Source organism: Pholcus phalangioides, unplaced genomic scaffold (assembly GCF_987345545.1).
Source record: "Pholcus phalangioides strain wild (caught in Gottingen) unplaced genomic scaffold, Ppha-v1.0 ptg000007l_1, whole genome shotgun sequence".
NCBI lineage: Eukaryota > Metazoa > Arthropoda > Arachnida > Araneae > Pholcidae > Pholcus > Pholcus phalangioides.
The window spans coordinates 45,498,764-45,515,350 of NW_028301600.1; the positions used below are offsets into that span (position 1 = coordinate 45,498,764).

Genomic DNA, 16,587 nt, shown 5'->3' on the forward strand with positions numbered 1-16,587 from the left:
ATTAAAGTAATTGTTGCAAGATCAATCAGATACATATCTTTCATTCGTCACACTTGTTTACTTTGCCTTGTCACTGGCATTTCATGCGCTTTCATGGGTTAGTTACACCGGAATCTAATACAGTAAAACCTCGATAAGTCGTCACCTCAAGTTATCGAAAAATTATGACGGCTTAAGCGGAGTGACGACTTAGGCGGAGTTCCGTCAGATTTAATGTGCAATGTTATGGAAATCGTATAAATTTAAAGTAATATGACATTTATTAAAGTATGAATCAAATAACAATATTAATAAAATTTATAGATTGCGAAAGAAAAAATAATAGCAATTTTTTATCTTTTTTATCTCTTATTACTTAAATTATTGTGGTGAAAACTAATGTACACTTTGATTTATACTAGTAATTTTTAATTTAGATTAACAGAGAAACTGTTTCAATAAGTAGCTTTTCTTCATAACAGAACTCTCTATTGCACATTAATTTTACATATACATCAAATTTAATTTTAGTGTTTGAATTCTTCATCAGTAGTTCATGATGCAACTACAAAAAAATCTCGAACACTTTTGACTTGGTGAAGGGGCCCTGGGCAAGGAAAAGTTAACAGAAGACCTCAACTTGGGAAAGAATGTCTAATTTTTTTCAACAAAGATATTTTGTTTAAATTTCAAACAATAAATTAGTAGAGCCCATGCTTTCTATGATTATTTATTATCCGTGCCCACACACACACATTGCACTTTGACTTTAACTTGATTAATTTGATTCTTCGATTTACGTAATTTTTGATTTCCTTGTACTATATGTAATCTTTGACATATCAATAAATTTTGGTTTTGCCGGAGATGCCCTGCCCCCCCCCCGAGGGGGGGGGGGGCCCGAAGTGCTTACGTTGCTTCTTGCGACAGAGCTTGGGTGTCTCGCATTTTGTCCAGCTTCTCCCATGGAGCCCAGGCAGAAATGAGATTTAGCTTGAACAGTCCCCAACAAAAAAATGGGCTTAACCAACAAAAAAAAATCCATACATAACACTGCAAAAAAAAAAAAAGAACCCAGGAAAATATAGTTAAAAACAGCCTTTTATGGACAAAATTCCTTGTATACGGGTGTGATATCTTAGACCTAAATTTTTTCAATAAACGCAAAAATACATGGATGGAATAGTTACACTTCATAATTGACAAAGTTTAGCGCCACCTGTCGATAGTAAATGTAACTATTTTGGCAATAAAATTTTTGACATTTAATAAAACCCTGTCTTCCTGTGCAGAAGTGTATCGTCTTATGCTTTCGAATTATAGAATTTTTAATTGTTTTTATAACTTTGGGATCTTTTTATTGGTGGTCTCAATTCAAGTTGAAATTGGTGGAGTACTGGTGGCTAATTCAAGTGTATTATTATTGATTGGTGAATTCATGAACATCGGTGGGATTACTTTTTCTGTATTTTTTAATTGTACAATACTGTCAACCATCCCCCCCCCCCAGCGTCAAAGGTGGAGTCGACTGATCTAATGTATATACGTATATATGAATTGTCATCATCATCATCTGGCCCCCCCCCCAGCAATAATAACCGTGCCCCCCCCCCAGACTTCCAAGTCTATCTCCGCCTATGCTGTCAACTTCAAAGGGAAAAACCATTAGCATAAACTCAAAAAAATCATTAACATTTCAAAAAATATATGCGTGTGGTTGTATAATATTATCTCGTTTTCTGAATAAATTTCCAAAATTTTCAGATACCAATCAAAAACTATATTCATGTTACATTATATTTCAATTATGTGAGGCATAAGCTTATTTTTTCCACGATAATCTCAATAATGCATATATGTCATTGCTACGTAATCTAATTTCAACACCCCCTTATAACATACACGCCGGTTATTACATACACTTCTCGAAATACCTAGGGATTATGTATAACCGAACTCGACTGCATTTACATCTAACACAACATTAAAGGGGAAAGAAGTGATGCTTGTGGTTTCCCTTTCAAGCACGCTCACAAGTACTGAGCAAAATTACTTTTCCACTTCAAAAAGTGTAAATTACCTAGATTTCGCGAAAATTAGTAAAAAATCAAATTTCAGCATTTATTCGTCAAAGTTGGCAAATTACGCATTTATCGCATTTATTTCGTAAATTTCGCATTTATCGCGGTTATTTCGTAAATACGAAATTTACATATCCCTAGAAATTGCATAGAGCTCACACGCACACACAGTTTGCAAGCATTACATTTCGCAGCTGAATAAACCCAGGCCGCATTTTGCAGATTTTAATAATGAAAAGATTAACTGATGAATATCGAACACATCTCATCTATGGAAACTTGATGTACAAGAATACATGGAAGACGCAATTACTTTCGTCTTGCGATATGAATGTGTTCTTTTATTCGTGTGGGGATTACACGAGCGTAAGCAAGCTACATACAAGATCAAAGGGAATATGTTCTCGTATTTCTTAGCTGTATGTCTTAAATATTTTGTATCTCACTTCAATCTAAATAAACGGGGTGCCTTTTGTGTCTCAAAGTTTCTTTGAAAAGCTTTGCGAATGCGTAATTTATTTGCATAATCGAAAACAGTTCTACTTTTGCTACATTGAAGAATTTCTTTTTAAAAAAGCCAGCTCGAAAAACTATTATTCTAAAACGTCTTCATTCATGGTAAATTGAATAAACTCCTATCAATTTCACTCTCTGGAATATTTACATTGTTAAAGCTCCGTGATTTATTTAAAACAAAAATCATGGAATACATCACAAAACTACTGCGAGAAAATATATACTTTGTAATAGTTTTACTACAGCGTTTGTTTTGCTTTCCAATGAAGTTAATTCTATTTAATAATCAATAATCTAAATAATTTCAGTTTTGAAACAAGTAATAGCATGCATTATGTTACCAGCAATTTTTCATTATTTTATACTGTATGCATTTTATATATGACTGGGTAGACTAAGTTGGGATCGTGGTCAGACTTGCAATAATTTATTATATCATTAATACAGAGTGGTGATAAATAAATTGACACTAATCAGACGTATGTAGTGCCTATTTTGATGGAGGTATTTTGACGAAACTTGGTATACAGGATGGTAACTATCGACCGCCCAATAATTACACATGTGATTCCTTGTGAAAAACTAATATGGAAAAGTGCTTTCAGTTTTTTATTTGGCAAATAATTAATGAGTTAGATGCTTTAAAAATTGATGACGTCACTTCATAATCCTGCCAAAATCATCAAATGTACACCAAACGTATAACTTGGCCTTTTTTTTAAAGGTGTTTAATATTCTATTAACCCTAAGGCTAGGATTACACTATAGAAGTGCTTATAAAAGTGCTTTTATAAAACTTGAAATATTCAACAAATAAACTGATCGGTTGCATTTGCTTGAATGTAATCGATCATCGTCTTATTGGTTGTATTTTTCAAGTTTTATAAAAGCACAAATTTTCATGCGATTGTTATTACGATTTTCTCATATTTCAGTTTTTGAGTTCATCCGTGAGATTAAAAAAAAAAAAATACGACGGCCCCAAAAGTTTTGAAGTTTTGCAGAAATGTTCACTCGCCATGTGTGTTAATAAAATAAACCTGAGATTTAGAAATTAACCCATGTGAAGTATTTTTTTCAAAAATGTTGAAATGTTTGAGAGATTTTTTTGAAATTTATACATTTTTTTTTTAATTTAAAGATTCATAAAATTCTAATGAATGATCAGATGTCGAAGTTCGAGGTTCATTTTACTAAAACATGTATAAATATTCCTACAAAATTTCAGAATTTTTGGTGCAGCAGTTTCTTTTTTTAATAACGGATGAGCTCAAAATCTGCAATTTGAGAGAATTGCGTTCAAAGTGTTTTTCTTGTTTACGTTTGTGCTACGATTCACTATTTTTTGAAATTAGTTTTTGAATTTTCAAAAACAAATTTTGAAATTTTATTAAATTTAAAAAAAAAAAAAAATTAAAAAAATATAGACAAGCTATAAGCAATATAACTATTTTTTCTTGAATGTAGACAAGAGTCAAATTCAAATGATTTTAATTTTGAATTTGACTCTTGTCTACAACAGCGAGTAACTCCCGCTATAAGGAGTTTTTTCAATATTTTTCTTTCTTCTTTGTTTCTGCTACTGATGAAGGAACTTCATATAAGTAGTTCCGAAACGCGTATAGTTGTGTTCGTTTTGGAATTTTGGGTACACCCAAACGTCGATTATGCAATCGTAGTATCAAACCCAAAAGGTAATTCATTTCTAATTAATAATATATAAATTACCTTATATCTACAATACAGAGTATTGTAGATATTGTCCCTTGAAAAGAACTAAAATTCCATTTTTTTTTCATTTCTTTTAAGAAATTCTAATTATCGACTCTCCCAATACCTTTTGGGTTTGATACTACGATTGCATAATCGACGTTTGGGTGTACCCAAAATTCCAAAACGAACACAACTATACGCGTTACAATACAGAGTATTGTAGAAATAAAATTTCTGCAGCATGTTTCAATAATACGAGCATCAAACTTCAATAATTGAACGGTTTTTGAGATAATAACCTTAATTGGACAGGATTATCCCTTCAACAATTATCCCGGAGAAATGTGTCACTACATATTCCACCGTTGTGAAATTAATGGAAAACAACGCAAGTTAGTCTAATTAGTCTAATCTACCAAACAAAATTTAAGGGAAAAATAATAAGATATATTTTTATTTCTCATTCTATGAGACACAAAAATAAAAGCCTCGTGTTTATTTGTACTGATAATGAGAAACTTTATTTATTTTGTTTGACATTTAAAAATAATTTTTGTCCCTTGAAAAGAACTAAAATTCCATTTTTTTTTCATTTCTTTTAAGAAATTCTAATTATCGACTCTCCCAAACAACCGTTAATTATTTTTCAAATTTTCAAATCTTAATTCACTCATTTATCTAATTAACACATTCAAGAAATAATTTTCATATGCATGTATACATACACGCTAATTTAAAGGATAGTGAACTCAGTAAATGTAAGGAAATGAAGTGTGCATCAAAGAAATATTATAATTTTAAAATTATTTTTATACTATATATATGAGACATCGAAAAATTGCTTTTGAATGTATGTAAATACCTTGAATGCACATAAAATGTATTATTGATTATTCTAGGAAAGGAAATTTAAATTCCTATAAACTATGTGTCAATTTTGTTTTCTTGAAAAATTTTCAAAATACGTAAATTGGAATTATTTTTCTTAAATAGAAAACCATTTTTTTTCTATGGAAATACAAACCCAATAATGATTTCAAATAAATTCGATCATGAAAGAAAAAATATGTAAAATTATGTTATACGTATAAAATGTGTGTGAAAAGCAATTTCATGCCATTCAATAGAATTTTCTTACAAAAATTTCAAAAACCCAGTTTTTTTTTAATACGAAAATCCTAATTGCCATTTTTGAACGAAATCCGTCAATTCTCGTGTTTGCCTGAGAAAATTTACAGAGAATTTTCAATTCCGGAAAAGAAATCGATATTATTTGAATTTTTATTTTCTCCTTATTCTTTGAAAACTTTATACAACAAATAGAATTTGATTTTAATCTAATAATAATATATATACGTATATTTTTTTGCATGTCTTTCATTTTGATACTCGCTATAGAAATGTAATTACATTTGTGCCTAAACATTTTAATGTTATTTGTTGTGACTCCATCAATGTCTAAATTCCTTTATCTGAATATTTTTTAGGATACATAAAATTCTTTTTGTTACAATTTTGCTAGTCTAAAGGGGAAAATTTGAATAAATGTTAAAAGTGCCTTATATTTTTCTTTAAATAAGCCTCTTACCTGTGATTAATGTTTGAAAAAATTTACTTTTTTAAGATATTTTTTTCGAATTAAATAAATACTATTTTTGTATTACAGAAGTTTCTTAGCCACTTATTATGTGAAAAAAAGTGAACCGGGTTATTTAAACTATTTTGTTTGTGATGCTTTTGAACTTAAACTCGGATGAAATGTGGGTTTTTGTGATAAATGATTCAATCAATTCATTTCATAATGCTATCCAGAGAAATAAACATATAAGGTGTCTGGTAGTAATCTAGCCATGTTCGTAAGATGGCGAATTTTCTGTGTGTATTTTTCTTTTTGTATTTCGAAATTTGAAGCACTTATACTGTGTAGCTATTTGTTTGGACACATGACCCAATTTTTTTGCTTGGGTCATTCACAGTTTCGCGCCAGTTTGTCATATAGGGCCGAAAGTGTCATTCGAAAAATCACGTTGTTATTTTTTTACGCTACATTTGTATTTCTTGTCAGGTTAATAACCTGAGAAATACAAATACAAAGAAATACAAATGTAGCGTATACAAATGCATCTGAAGTTATGGAAAATTTATAACCGTTATAAATTTTCCATAACTTCAGTTCGTTAACCAGTGCAGTTTTTAATGCTATTTCAACTGCATTCATTTTAATTTCAATCTGTATAAAATTCTATCTGTCATGTAGGTTTCTTTAGGCTATTCGACAGGTTGGTTTTATGGCCAGATTTGCTGTATTTACTGCTAAGACGTGAGTACAAAATATTTTTGTCAGAATTTTCATGTAACCAGGTCTCTAAAACTCTCTTCTCCAATTTATGTCTTTCAAAAGGACGAAAATGGGTTTATATCTGCCCAAAATGTGTCTTTTGATTAACTTGAAAAATTTTAAAATTTTCATTCATTATTTTATATAGTTTAGTTAAAGCTTACGAAACTTATTTTCTGGATGAAGTGTATTTCTTTGTTTTAATTTAATTTTCAATTGAAAGTTTGTTTACTTGTGAATAACGTTTTCAAATAAATAAGCTCTTCTGAAAATGCCCGCTTGTTTGTTGAGATATTTGCATTGAGGTCATTACTGGCTATATTACCTCCACCTGTTGGGAATTTGGTCAAGAGGTAGACTCGTGGAGAAACCTGTTTTTTCTTCTAAAAACTCTACAAAGTATTTTTTTAACATTATCTGTTTTTCAGAATTTTTAATACAGGCCTCAGCAAAAATCACTAGAGTTTAGCATTGTCATATTACCCTTACTTATCTTATTAATGTTTAAGTCATTATGGAAATGAAAAATGAATGGAATAATGTTTTCAATCCGTATTTGCTTGATAAATTTTAGGTTTTCTCATTCTAGACATACTCTCAAGTTTAGGTTAAGTTTGCGTGTATCCACTCCCGGTGTTCAAAGTTATTTATCTAAGGTTATACATAAGGTTTTGTTTCGTGCATTTAGCAAGGGTCACGATTTGACATCAGCCATTAAAGTTCATGATATAGAGAGAACATTGCAAAATCCTCACAAAGACGCTTGTTGACTATTAAGTGAAAGGGTTCTTGTTCAAGACCATTTCAAGGATGTTCCACAAGTATGAATTTTCCCCGAAAATGCAGAAAAATAATTTAATAGTTGGAGCTCGCAAATGTCATAGCATTTCCAAAATGCAGTCAAAAGTTTTAATTTTCACCTACAACCCTTTCAAGAGTAAAAATCGTAAATGAAGATGATTTGAAAGTCACATCGTGGTAACCAGATAGTTTCTCGGCAGAAACTGTTCTAAAAGTTTCATGAAATGTGCATCACATTATCACTGGCCAATGCAGCCATTGACTTGCTTATGCTACGTTGCAATGAAATTTGCATGGGATTGCCTGTACCAACTTTCTGGTTTATCAATTAATACGCATTGGTGGGAAGTAAAACCCTGACACCAAGAATGACGTAACAGCTTCCTAACATTGGAATTCCCTCCTACCTGTATATTTTCTACCTGATCATTTTTGTCACCCCACGGTCATTTTCTGCACACGAGGGCTAATTAAACCGGGACCTACAATTTATTGCCGATTCTGAACGGCAGGCTTGTTTTTATACTCATCGAGACGTTGGCGTGCTAATCCCTCGATGGTGGGACCCCCTGCGGTAGCAATTTTTTCTGCGGTCATGTCACCATTTCTGTTGTACCCGTGTCAGGAGAGTTTTCTGACAAGGACGAACCGGGTATCGAACTCGCGACACCTCTAAACATCCTATGGTACTTTAGGCGAGTATCTTATCGACCTGGGCTACCGCGCCCTATATTTTCTGAAATAATAACTCAAACACTAAAGTTAGGTTTTGCTGTAAATGCAAACGTGAGCCGATTCACACGTGATGCTGCCGACAGCTTCATCTCTTACTATTGTTCAAAATCTTCCTCTCACTCAATTCTTTATAATTCATTATTCAATAGCGTAAAAATATTTTTCATGCCAATCAAAAATTCACCGAGATTAAGACAGACTATGCCGAGTTAAACTCGATGCTATGCAATAAAATATACAGTATTTGACACTACGTACATTCGACACTCATTATAACAACCCCCTCTCGTTAAACTGAAAACGGACGTTGTATTAGGAGGTAGTTATATCGAAATAAAAAAATTAGTTTCTTAAAAGAACTCCATATTTATACGGGAAAAAATTGTATTTTGCATTCTGCTATAATAGCTGTAGAGAAAATGCATCAGGTTAAAAAATAATAATAAATTGTAATAACGGATTGCATGCACGCACTTATGTACAGAATTCTCCAATATCAAAAGGTCAAGCACAATTTTGGCAAACGAAAAATACAGATTTTATACATTTATTTGCAAAAAATGTTCAGAGCCGAGTTCGGATTTTATATAGGATTTAATGGTATTTGAATGAAAATAACATTATGAATGAATTTAACATTATATTTAACGTTATATATATAATTTTTTTAATATTCATATATATATGAATATTAAAAAATTGGGACGGTCATTATAATGGAATGGTTGCAATAACGCATAGTCGTTATAATGAGCGTCGAATGTATAACGAGCTATAATATAATGCGTTGTCTTTAATTAGGCAATATGAGAGAGGTATATGGTTACGAACGATAGACATGAATTTTTAATTAAAAATAATCTTTTATGAAATCATTCGAAAAGTGAATAAAACCAATTGACATTCTACCAATAATCTTGAGATGACATTTCGCTGCGTTTCAAAAATGTGTCAAGAGCATAATGTCTTCAAGCGTTCATTCAGTCTTACCCAGGGCATACAGAAAATAATCAGTTTTTAAGATTAAAAAATTTGTATGAGTGTGCACTGAGATAGTATTACGCACGGTCAAACTAAATCATTACTAAATACAGGTCAACAGAATTTAGGGGGTTGGCTTATAGATTGATTCCCAAATTTCCTTTTCATCTTAAAAGGTAAAATAAATATTCTTAATTGATATGAAATTTGTATTATCTTGTGTATATACTTTTTGATACATGTTAGCGTTTAATTAAATGTTAAAATAAAATCTTTATCTTTAGGAATATATTTATAATAATCAGTAAGAACGTTTTATTACTCTCTTTTTGTGAATATTTTCTTAATTATAAGTTTTTACGTAATTCCAAAGTCTAAGATAATGAAAAGTATATTCCTTAATGAGATTTATCGTTGCCAAAAGCACTTAAGTTTAAACTAATGAGTATGGTTTTGTAAGATTTTTATTTATTAATGTGTGCGAAGTGACGAACGTTGTTTTTTTATCACATTTAAATTACATGGTTTTGTAATACGATACGAAATAATTTTTTTTCAATCCATTGAAGAAAGAAAATAAATCAAGAGTAATAATGGAACGTCATTCAAATAAATGAGAAAAAGCAAATTGAGAAAATGAGAAATACATCGTATTTTTGCTGTACATTTTCTAATTGTCATTGTCATTTTTTGTAATGCATTGGAGACATAAGTGCCCTATTTACTTGGCTTGATAAGAAATTAATTTTTGTTCATCATGGTTTTTTTAATAAAGGGTAAACACAACATTGTTTTTGCCCAAAACAGTTTCTCAAAGTGGCATTTCTTTCCCTAGATGAACTTTTAAAAATGAAATAAAATATTAAGTCCATTCCTTAATTATAATTGCTGTCATTGTTTTCAACAATTGTAACGAAATAATTTGAAACTTGTCGAAGTGACATGCAGTATTGATCTCCAGGCCGAGAGAGAAACGCTCATTCAGTTATTGAATAACTATTTCTTTTGTAGAGGAATGGGGGAATATACAAATACAAATATAGGACCATAACAAGCAAAATCCCCAACGAGGGAACCACCCGCTATTATATTTATTGGATAATGACGTCAAGTGAGAGATAAACTTGGGATTCTCCGAATTAATCCCTTGTTGATCCCCTTTTTTTTTTCGCAAAGCTCTATCAGATTATCATCATCAGAGGAAACAAAATCCTTGGAATAACAATCAAAGATGGTTGAAAAAAAGAATTGAAAAAGGAATATCGGATCTCAGTGTGGGAAAAAAACATAACTACCTGTTGATAATGAAATATATGGTATGTTTTCTAAGAGAAAAAATCGTGTTACAAATCCTCGAGTTTATGGAACTTTTTTTTAAAAGTTTAGTTTAAAATTTTTCTAAAGTATGCTTAGATTAAACATTTACTAATACTTTTCTAATCTGTTTTTTTATATTATCAACTTTTCGAAAAAAAGGGAAACTGACTTTAAAACGGCGTTGGCGAAATAGCCAGTGGGCAATAATGACGTTAATTTGCAATTTCCATTAAATTCGAATTCATTTAGCTAATCCGATAAGTATTTAAATCGTTTCATTACAATAATTAATGAAAACGGCGACAAGATTTATAAATTTTATGAGTTGCGTTATGTATTCGATTATAAGATACGTTTTTTGATATTTTTTGGCCCATGTTCACAAAAGTGACCCCTTGAGCGGAGTTTGGAGACTCATTATCAATAGTTTAATAACATAAGAACGCCATAGAGGACAATCAGAATTTTTAACAAGTGACCCGGCAAACTGCATATATTACGGTAAATGTGATAAATCGGTTATTATGCATATACTTAGCAATCGTTTTGGTAAGTTTTATAAATTTATCTCTTTTCCCGGCGAATATGCATAATACCCAAGCGTCGTTGGTAAATTTGATAAATACTGAGAAAATTATTAGTTTTGACAGGAGATTATGCATAATACCCAAGCGTCGTTGGTAAATTTGATAAATACTGAAAAAATTATTAGTTTTGACAGGAGATTATGCATAATAACCAAATGTCATTGGTAGATTTGATAAATACTTGGCATTCATCGCCTTTGTCTGTGATTAAGCATAATATCCTATAGTGTAATTGGTGAATTTGACGAATATGAAAAAAAACTCAAAATGAGTTTAGTATGTGTGATGAATATAGTCGGACCCCGATGTAATGATAACAAATTTTACGATTGTACCTCGATATAATGATACAATACATGCATGAATTAGCATGTATATCATATTATATAGTACTATTCGATGTTTACCAACGACGCGACGCTTGGATATTATGCATAATCACCGGTAAAAATGATAAATTTAGGGAAATTTATCAAACTTACCAAAATGCTCGGCGATTATGCATAATAATCCAATTTATCACGTTTACAGTAACATATAAAGTATCTTATATAAGTGATTCCAAAAAATCTTCTCAGTATTCTAAAGAACAGAATGTTTTACAGGTAAAATGAACATGGTCATTGTTTTCTCAATTCATTTGAACATTGATGCGTCTGTATGTAAACCGAAATATTATATCCGCAACCAGACACTATCAGTGTCCAAAATGTATTATAAGCCTACTCCTTCGGATTACCTTCATCTATTTTGAAGGTTCTCATCACCTCGTTCATCAATTATTACGTCAAATAAATGGATGAAGATAAACACCCACACGATAAGACTTCCCATTTTAGCTGTGGTTATAAATATGTAAGCCTTGCTATATATCGAACGCTTACCAGTACATATAACATCACAAGGAAAAATGCCCGATTTCTGAAAGCATTATTTGTTCGTTCGAGCTTAATCAAGTCAAACATGGATATAGTATTTCATAAGAACCAGCTGACTGGCGTCTCTAAAAGTAGCAAGAATCTATTCAGGGATGGATCCATCACATACACCTACTTTGTTGACTGTCTGCTTCTTCCAGATTCATAAAAGCCACCATAGAAGTTCGTTCAAATATGAAGTCATCCTAACAGCAACTCAAATATATAACAGAAGAAGCTTTAGGAGGAAAACATCCATTGAGATTCATTTACTCGTAAAGTGGACTGGGATAACGCTAAGTATTTTCCAGGATCTTTCGACGAATCTCCGAAATGGAAACTCTCTGGCGGATATAGACTGAAGATTCGAAATACAGATACTCTAAAAAGATGAATTCTCTAATGGACAATCGACAGATATCTAAGAAGACAACTTCAAAAAGCCTCTTAACCACATTATGAAAAATATAAAATATTTATCATGCACATTTTTTGTAGGTCATTTTAGTTATGATCAAGGTCTAAAAACGAAAAAAAAGTTTAAAAAATAATTATTATTATACAATGATTTAATTAACCTAGTACTCTCTCTCTCTTGAAAAATTCGTTAGCACTATATACGCTTACAATAAAAAATACTTATTTAAAAATAAAAAATACCAATTCAAATTCAGGGCGATTATAATTAGAAAGTTCCCGTATTCCCGAATACAGCCAAATTTTCAGGATATCTTAATGAGACCATGGGAGAGAGATTTATGCAACAAAATAAATTGTTAAATTTCTGACCACCAGGTGAATAAGTGGCGCTTTTTTATTATTGAATTTTCCTTTTTTCCCATGGTCCATATAGCGTATATACCAAGTTTCGATGGAATACCTCCAGCAGAACGGGTGCATCATAGGTCTGAGTACTGTCAGTATAGTAACGGGCGCTGCATAGGTCGGAGCAGTGTCAGTGTACTGGAACTACTGAGACCTATGTAGCGCCCGCTCTGGTGGACGTGTCCCATTGAAACTTGTTATATACGTTTTATGGACCATGGGAGAAAAGAAAATTGAATTAAAAAAGCGTCACCTTTTCACCTAATGGTCGAAAATTGAACTATTTATTTATAACGTAAATCTCTCCCCAATGGTCTCATTAAGAAATCTTAAAAATTTGGCTATATTCGGATGGGTACGGAAACTTTAATTATGATCACCCTGTGTGTTGAATAATACACGATAATGAATATTTACTTATTTTACCACAAAGAAAGTCATAATTTATTTTATACAATTGTTAGGGAAAATTTTGTAAAAGTAGTGTTTTACTGCATTGCACAAAAGTATAATGCAGTAAGGGGAGAAACATCAAAAACCGAATTGTATTAATCAAAGTACCAACATACAACAATGTGCTTAAGACCGGCATTACAATATAAAAGTTTGAAAAAAGTTCGTTCATAAAACTTTAAAAATGCAACCAATAAGCGGATCTGTTAAGTTCGCTCGAATGTAACCGATACACTTATTGGCTGTTTTGAAGTTTTGTAAAAGATCTTTTTTCAAACTTTTATAGTGTAAACCCGGCCTTATTCAGATATCTTTGAGTTAAATTACTTAGGTTAAATTGAGTTAAATTACCTTAATAAAGGTTTTTTTGAAGAAATAATAATAATAAATAGTTTAAGGTAGGGGTAGCCAACAGCTGTCCCACGGGCACATGTGTCCTCGACAAGGTAAATAAATATCTTGTGTATTAAATTAAATGCGTGATCATGACTTGAGAAATTCTAACAACAAACTTCCTGATCAACAAACTATTTACATTCATTGTTGCTAGTGGGGAAAAAATTACCATATGTGTTCTCACCATAAAATAACTGCAAACAAATTTGAAAAAAATATTTTGTCTGTAAAATTTAAACTATATGAATGAATTGGATAGAATAATTTGTGGAGAAGAATCTGTAATTTTGATGTATTGCATCTAACAGAGAACGAAACCAGATAAATATTGAATAAGTGTCAGTTTATGAAGTGGAAGAGTACAAAGCCCATAATATTACCGCTCCATATTACCGATCGCGTTTACAAATCTGAGATTTCCGGGGTTATTTTACCGGTGTGGCTTATACGCCGGAAGGTGCGGCCCGCGACGCTGCAGCTGACCGCTATGTTGGCCCTGGAACAGAAAGAAATTATCCGTCCCTGGTTTAAAGTATCCGGCCACCTTTCTCAGTACTTTTATATAAAATTGTACTAGAGTGAACTTCAATAATATTTTCTGATGTAAAGTGTCTTTCAAAATGGTGAAAACAATAATACATTATGGACTACATGCCATTTCCTATGGAGAAAGTCATTTTTATGTCAAATTTTAAGCAAAATTCATGTAATATTCGAAAAACGATTTCAAAAAATTCCATGAATACAATGTTTGTTATTTTCACACTATATTCAGTTAGTGATGATGCAGGTTATGAACTGAAATTTAAAGGATTGTATGATCACAACGAAATCTGTTGATGTACTTTTGAATTTTTTGGAATTTCATTTAACATATCATGTAAAAAACATTGTAGTTAAACAAATATATGTGATAGACCTTAGATTTGAGTTCATAATCCTAACTATATATAGCAAAATATCATACTAAGATTTTGCAATGATAAAATCATTATATGTATTTATAAATCATGTTTCACAAACTCAAGTAAAATGTCAAAAGTAGCGTTCATAAAACGCTTTTGAAGTTTTCATTCACAGATTATTTCATGTAAAAACGCACCACCAAAGTGGGCGCAACTTCAGTTCTAAGAGTCATCTAAACAAAACAAGGCCTGGTTTGGAATCACAAGAAATGGGGCTTTCATAAAAAAAAATTGATATTTTCTTCCAAAATGACGTTTTAAACGTCACGTTATCCTTAATCACGAACGGATAGTCAATAAAACGAATAATAGTAAATTCATAAATTGAATTAGTTATTGTACAGCTCGATGCGGCATCTTTTGAAATGTTTACCATTAAATTGCACTGACTCAGTAATGTCTGTTGTTCTCGGGGGACTTACTGGAATCCGTCTTTAGACATTGCTTTCACACACACAGAATCGCCTCCACCTTTTTCTGGACTACAGTATCGCTGATAAGCGAAATATTGGTCTTACAGGTACGAATAGGAAAATTCGTACTAAGCAGGGAGAAGGTGAGAGTTGTGTACGTAAAATACACATAAATTTTTATCGCAAAAAGTTTTACTCAACAACATCGGCATTGAGAGAGCTTGCGCTATCGTGATATACTAGTCATTGCAAACCTATGGGAGTTGCGATTTTGAAAGCTATATGAGAAAAGATTGGTCCCAGCATGTCTTTCAAGAATGACAGACAATGTGCTGAGCCAAGTGCGTACGATTTGATGGTAACAATTTTTAAAAGAGACCAACCATATCAAGACGATTGTTTGAACAACTAAAATTGCACTTATGAGTAATAAAATATTTCTTATTCTTTGACTGAGATAGAATTTCAGCCGTATACAAATTTTTGTATTAACGCACCATGTAAATGATATGTGCACAAGAATAATTTTGTGTGCATATAAGAATAATTTTTAGAATTTTTTTCAGTACTTTAATAATGCATTTCAAAGTTGAATAACAATTGCGTTTTAATGATAAAAATTTTTATGTGAGTTTTAGTAGAAAAGCAGCCGAAGTCTCAACCAAGATTAAATTTTTAATATCGCATATGCAAACAAGAATTTCACCTTGACATTTCATGGGGCGTTGAAATATGAACTATATTTTTCAATCTTTAAAAACTCCAGCGAGAATTTTGCAGGACACGAAGGTCTACGATGTTTGACTAATAAGAAAATTCGTGAAACATAATTAAGGTTTTAGACTAAATATATATTAAATTGAGGATATTTATAAGTTTGAATTATTAATTCATTTAAAAAATTCGTTCCTCGTATTTCAAAAGATGGTATGGTACAGAAATATTAATTAAATAAAAAAAAAAGACTAGTGCAAAGTACAAAGGTATTATAATGTATCTCACCAACATAAAGTGGTATGGATTTTGTACTATAGGAAAAAATGAAAATAACGGTTTTTCACAAACAGAACAAAAATGGGTTTTTAAGTAAATGGTGACTTGAATTTCATCGAAGCTACCTTTCAGAACTAATATATATACCGTATTCACATAGTATGCTACCTACCAGACAAGAAGTCCAACTGTTGGGTAATTTTCTGATTCAGCAGGTTTCGGAGTTTGGAAAGTTTTTCTTTTATGTATGTTATACTGGCAAAGCCCGATGCGCGGCCAATTCACGAAGTAGCCGAGAGTTTCGGGGCAAACTCTGGTTTTCAGAAACGATTCGGGCTTTGGCCGGCCAGTTCACCAAGTGATAGGAGATCCTTGGCCAAAATTCGATGCGCTGATACAAGATGGTTCAGTAGGCACCAAATACCTTCTTTTCATCGCGAACGTGTGGTCTTGCTCGTCGCTGCCATAACTAGGGACACTCAGACTGCTGGGGACTAAGGGCTTTAGTTTAGAGACATTAGTTCATGTTTCTTCAGGGTTTTTGGCCGTAATCCTCCACGCTGACCAGCGCAGGTTG

The 16,587-nt window shown here is 31.8% G+C and overlaps 1 protein-coding gene across 1 annotated transcript in view; it reads right to left on the reverse strand.

Annotated features, from left to right (window-relative positions):
• LOC149085359 (neuropeptide Y receptor type 6-like) overlaps window positions 1-16,587 on the reverse strand; it is a 36,416-nt gene that overhangs the window by 2,055 nt on the left and 17,774 nt on the right. The window lies entirely within an intron of this gene.